A 6,426-nucleotide genomic window follows, 5' to 3' on the forward strand; every position below is an offset into this window, starting at 1 on the left:
GAGAAGCATCTATGGATGCAAGCCAGCATTTTGGTCGCTTTACTAGCCGCAGCATCGCATTGGAGGCTCATGTTCATCTTGTGGTCAATGATTCAGCATCCCGGTGACGAAAGCAGGTAGAAGCCTGCAGTGGCCCAAGCCAGGAACTTGGAGGGAGCTCATGCGTGCCTCCCATTGCACCGGGCACTGCTCAAGGCTGCTGAGCCCTGGCAGCCCATGCTTGATTGGCTGCTTAACACATGGCCCCACCCATTACTGTCGGCCACAGGGAGGGGGAAAACCAGCAGACACTTGCTCTCTCCCCAGCCCCACCCTCTCAAAGCTGCTCACCTATCTGAGGGTGGGGATGCATATGCCCTGGCCCAGCATGGGTTTGCATGGCAAGGGGGGCAAGCCCCTATGGTGGGGCTTCAGTAAGCTAGGCAGGAAAGCCCCAGTGCCACCTCCTCACCAGCTGCCAGCTTCTCTGAGAGGTGGGGGGGTGCATTCCCCACTCCCCACCTCTGAGAGAGGCCGGTGGCTGGTGAGGGGGCAGGGCTGGAGCTATCATAGCTCAAGGACTCACTGAGCTGGGGGGAAAGCATGCTGTAAGGAAGCTTCCCCCCATTGCAGACCCAGACTAGGGGGATCTAGGGGGCCCATTTCCCTGCCCCTGTTCTTGCCAGGCTGACCAGTGCAGGCAGGACACAGGCTAGGAAACAGAGGCTTGACTGCCTCGGCTCTGTGAAAATTGGGGTGGAACTGGTCCTGCTGCACTGGAACAGATGGCGCAGCCCAGAGCTGCAGAACATCCTGGGATGCTGGGGGACTTCAGTTGGGAGGTATCTTTAGTCGGGAGGGGATCTGAGACATGAATTCAATAGAGTGATGTAACCCAAGTCAGTTACATCTGATACTACAGCCATCCAGGTTTTATCTTAAAACTGGTTCTGACATGTTGAAAGCAGTGTATGTGTAGTGAACTTTTGGTATGTTATAAGTTTGAATCAGTTTCTGACCATTTATACCGATTTGTGTATGACTGCTGTTCCTAGCCCATGGAGGGATCTAGGATTTTGAAAGGAGCTGAAGAGTCCCGAAGGCTGTGAAATTAGGAGAACAGGGACGAGGAACAGCTGGCACAGTAAAATTGCTCTAAAAACAGTTACTTTGATTAGTGGAACAGCAAGACAATTAAAAAAGAGAGGATTTTTCACACCTTTGGACTGAAAACAATGAACCATTTATCATTGACTCCCTCAGCTGCCTGAATAGTAAAACAGTGGTTGCTATGCTGTGAAGCAGGATTTCCCAGGCAGAAAATCAGCTTCCCTGCTTAATATATTCACCCCACTTGGTTGGGGAGGGGGCTGATTTTTGGGGAAAATGTGCTTGTTGTATTCAAGAAAATATGGTAATTTTACTAGGATGTCTTGAGTGGATTGACTGTGTAGTGTAACCTTTTCAGAGTAAAACCCTGCTGAGGTCAGTTTGTCTGCTAAACACGGGAGAGCTCTTGTTTAACAGCTGCTCTGGTGTCGGTCAATACCCTGTGTTGGAAAACACACTCAGCTGTGTTGTTTTACCTTGAAGAAAGCCTGAGGGCAGTAATAGCAGGGCCTCTCTTAAATTTGCTTTCTGCTTTCACAATAAACTTTGTTTTGATTATGAATAACATTGGGTTTTTACACACGAGCTTTTTTTGGGTGTTTCTATCCTGCCTGATGTTGTCTGCCTTTGCAGCGTTTGGGGTTTTACTTGTATCCCTTTCGTTAGTTAGCTTTTATGAAAATTATTGCTTCTTTTCTTCCTCCTTTGCTTGTTTATGGAGAAGTACATGCATGCACACATGCCAGGATCACTCCTGTGACATTACCGGAGCTGATTGCCCTAGAAACTCCATCTTGATATCATTTGGAAGCTGAAGGGGAAGGCAGCTTCACTGAAAACCAGAGTAGTGCTTTAAAGTCACATCTGGAATTCTTAAAGACAATAAATGATTCCAAGTTATAACAGAGTGCAGAGGTGAGCCATAAAACTCAAGGAGTCTGGGAGTCAGTCAAAGGACCCTCATTCAAAGATTTTATATGCAGTGTGATTGCTGTCCGAAGCCTACCTGTGGATAAACTGCCATTTTACTTGACGTAAGTCATCATTGGATATAGGATGCATGGTCTTTGTGCTGCTTCTATCTAGACAAGACGTGTCAACTGTGCCATCCTGCTCATACCAGTTATAACTACATCAGTCTTTACAACTATTCATACTCATTTCTACCTTCTGCCATTGTTGAGTTATTATCATTTCAAATGTTTCGGTAGGCTGTGCCCTAGTTTTGGACCATAAACAGTTACTTAAACCATCAACTTGTTCCAGTCATCCCTGGATCTCCATGCTTCCTTTTCAGGTGTCCCATGCCTTGATCTCCTTTCTTGATCACCATGTACAGGAATTGCTTATTTAAAAATGTGAAATAAGCATGAAGTCATCAGAATTAATTTCTGGATTCTCAGCCCTGTCTGAACAACCTGTGGGGTATTTGGTGCTATACAGAACATGAGATTCTAATCTAAGGGACAAATCTTTTGCATCCTATTGACTTCGATAATGCTGCTTATGAAAATAAAAGCAAATAGGGTTTAGGACCTTAGAAGAAACATTTGGGATTGATTTGAATCTAGAGTTTGAACCAAAGCCTACTGACGTTGATGGAACACTTAACTTTCAATCAGATCTGCATCAAGCCAAGTATGAAGGAGGGGACCTAATAACAGAAGGAAAGAGATGCAGGACTTTCTGGAGTAATGAGTGATATAAACATTGATTGCACGTATAAAAGCTTTGCTGGGAGGATTGACTAAAGGCTAACCTTATATCACTAGGGTGCCTCTGGGAGTACACCTGACAGACAGAAGTGTGTTAAAGTTGATGGTTAAGGTGTTAAAGTGGGTTGTTAGGAGTAATTAATAAGGTTGGTGTTAAAGAGTACAACACACCTGATGATAACAAAGTCTGAAGCTTAGAGGAATGTGGTAGAGGTGTTAATGTTTTGTTACATAAATGCATGATACAAACAGAACTGCTTTATGTATAACAGGAAGCCTGGAAATATTTAAACTTTGTATTAGGCTTAGGGGACAGAACACATTGTGAGTTATATCTGTGCCTTATTTCTAAGGCTAACATCCTGTAGCCCTGTAGACAGGTGTGTTAGTGAGTAAATACTGGCCAAGTCTACATGTTCATTAATGTGTCTTTGCTACTGCGCATTAAGTTTAGTACCGCTAATATGAGTTACTAGATAAAGGTGCAGTAGCTGCACTAATGTGCGGTAGCAAAGGCGAACTTTTTTTTGTGATGCTTAATGCGCAGTAGACTATTTCTACCATTAGAAACGGTTTTTGCTGTGTGATGTGCTAATGCACAATAGAACAGTTCACTACACAGTAAGGTGTCTCATGTAGATCCACCCACTTTGTAGGTAATAAACTTGGTGGAGCTTTTACTGTTGAACCAGTCAGTGTGGTCTTTCTTTTGGAGTACTGTGCAGACAACAGACAGAGTACTCAGACACAAACGGGAACTGTACTGACCAAAACAGAACATGGAGGAATAACAGAAGAAAGGCATTAAAGGCAGCTCATTGTAGGACAGATTTAAAGATCATTTTGAGTTTTATTCTATAGATGACTTGAACAGTCAGATGCTGGTCAAAGACATACAAGGATACATTGAAAGTGTAACTTTAGATTTGCGCTGACACCGATAAGGATGTAACTGTGAACACTAGCATGAGTTTTAGATTTAGCTTTCTAACCTACTAACAGTCCCTTTCTACTACATTTCAGGTTTATGCTATGGTTATAGTTGGACAGTTTTGTGTTTATGTAAGTGTGGTCTTATACAGGGAATAACCTGCCTGGGTATAGAAAGTTTTCTTCAAATAGAAGCCACTAATGAAAAAACATGGGCTGATTTCTTTCTTACACCATCATTCAGCTCATTGTTCACTGAGTTTTTATTTGTTGCATGACTTACTTGTGAAACACTGGCTTGATGTGGGAGAGTTGGTTTTGACTGAAGGCGCTGAAATGAAATCAATGAAAGACCAACTCTGTCATAAATAAAATAGACAATTGCATACTTTACTGCAGAATATTTTCCTTATACCTTCAAAAAAGGCAGCTCCTGACTGACTTTCCATAACTTGTGGAGTACTTTTATTTCCAAAGGTAAAAACAAGTATATTCATATAGGTTTAAAGCAGTCACTAATTGAAAGAAATATAAGTGAATGGATGTCCTTTCATCACTTGGCTATATGCAAACCAAGTGGAGGAAAAGCATCCTTTGACTCTTTTGAATATTCTCTAAACAATGAGTATTTCCCTATCAAAAATGTTTTGGGTAGGGTACATAAAAATAGCCATATTATTTAAGCAAATTAGCTATCAATTGGAGATAAGGTTTGATGGTCCTGACCTGCACTGTTTGTATCTCATCCAAATTTGGATTGTCATTCAACAAGAGGATTTGCTGACTGTTTTCACTGAGCTGAAAATAATTGCTTATATTGAATAAATCAGCATCAGATAGTTTAAACATAACAATCCAGCTTCTCGTTTCACTTAAATGCTATTCACTTGAGTTTAAAACTTTTTCTAACTCGTCCTGCAACCAAGGGAGTAGAATGGATGCATGTTTCTGGTCCAGTTATGTAGACGGCCATAGACCTCTACATTCTGGCAACATCCTCTCCCCTCCCTGCCAAGAGGCCTCTTTTTCCCTTCACTTGAACTCCCTTCACATCATGGATTCAGGCTTACAGCTTTGGAGCACGGATTTGACACTGGTGCTGTGGAAGCTTCTACCTTTTCCCATCAACTTTATGAAACACACTTTGCAGAGTATCAGCCAGCTATCTTTACCTTTTTTTTTAAAATGTCATTTTGAAGCCTTACACTTAGCTACCAATGAACAGACCTTGAATTTAACCTTACTGCAAAGATCTCAGATGGTCTCGTACTTTTTTTTTTCTTGTGACAAAGTGGGATAGTGATGCACAGGATTTCTTCTATGACAGAGAATGGGGAAAGCCACCATGTTCAGAAAAAATGATATGATTGATTGGAACTTCACGGTGACAAAATTGGCTTAGATTGCTAAGTGAAGATACAGTCGAGATTTTTAATATAGTTTAGTCTGAACACACACAGTGACCAAAGTGTTGTCCACCATATCCCACAAACCGGAGTGCCTTCAATTCCACTGGGAGAATGCTGTTAGCCTGAGGAATTCTGTTTTCCAAGAAGGCTCCACTCTTTACACATTTACTGTGCATTTTATGGCTGCTATGGGATCTTTACTGTCTACTCAACCTCCACGTGCAGTTTTAATAAAACATGTGCCCATGGTGCATTCCACTCCAGTATCCTGTTTTTCTTTTCTCATAAAAGGACAGTCCTTTATTGTTTCAGTCTGGAAGTTTGTCTCTCACTTGGACATATATGTGGAGGTGTAACTAGTAAGGTTTGCACCTCGGGTCAAACCTGCTGCAAGTGGAGGCTCTGGGAATAGGGGCTGGGGCTTGAGGTAAGTCTTGTGCCACTAACAAGGAAGACATTGCTGCAGCAGTGACAGAGTTAAAAGAATAAATTCAGTGGCAAAAAAGCACTCAATGTCAACCATGAAAATTGTGTCTTGCCAAAGATTCGTACTTTGTAAAAAGCCACATGATTACTAACACTAGTCACATGCATAATACAGCTCCTAATGGTGAGGATGCCTTCCCAGACTGGGTATCTCTTACTAAAAGGCTGGGGGAACAGATTATGTTCACACAGGATAAAATACTTAATGAAGGTGAATCTGGCTGAATTTGGTGAAGAAAAGAGTACCAGCTTTTCAGTACCCAGGGAGGCCAGAGAAGCTGAAGTAATACAGTAAGCATGCTCTCTTAGGAACATGAGGAGGTATGAATTATGCTTTTCTCCTAAATATTGTTAATTTTATTGCTGCTGCCTCCTTTCAAGTTGCCACCTCTTTCTGTTCTGCCTGGCATTTCTATTGTGAGCAGTCTGGGTCAGCGTCTGTTTTCATTCTTACTTATCTTGACCTGCAGGGTTGTACGACCAAGCAGGATGCACCTCAAGATGAGCCCTCCACTGCTAAGTGGCTGACAGTCACCTCCCGTGCCAGGGCTGGTTGAGACACGGCAGCACCAGTTCCTCCAGTCCAGCTGGAGAACAGGTACGAAGTCCTGGCAGCCCTGGAGGAGGAGGAAGGAGAGGACGAAACTGGGGAGGAGGCAACTCCACGCTCACCGCATCCTGTGCAAGCTGAAGGAGGCAAGAAGGCCAGGAGGAAGAAGCGTCGCGTGATCGTCATTGGTGACTCCATCCTGAGAGGTATGGAGGGCCCCATCTGTCGCCAGGACCCCTCGGCACGC

General features: G+C 43.1%; 1 long non-coding RNA gene across 1 annotated transcript in view; it reads right to left on the reverse strand.

The window, feature by feature from the left end:
- Positions 1–4,907: 4,907 nt before the first annotated feature.
- The window catches only part of LOC109309406, a 7,016-nt gene continuing 5,497 nt past the window's right edge, over positions 4,908–6,426 (reverse strand). The window contains exon 2 of the long non-coding RNA XR_002100901.1: positions 4,908–6,087. This is a non-coding gene — a long non-coding RNA (uncharacterized LOC109309406). The remainder of the gene's footprint in view (positions 6,088–6,426) is intronic.

Source organism: Crocodylus porosus, unplaced genomic scaffold (genome assembly GCF_001723895.1).
Source record: "Crocodylus porosus isolate Cpor-Errol unplaced genomic scaffold, CroPor_comp1, whole genome shotgun sequence".
Classification (NCBI taxonomy): Eukaryota; Metazoa; Chordata; order Crocodylia; family Crocodylidae; genus Crocodylus; species Crocodylus porosus.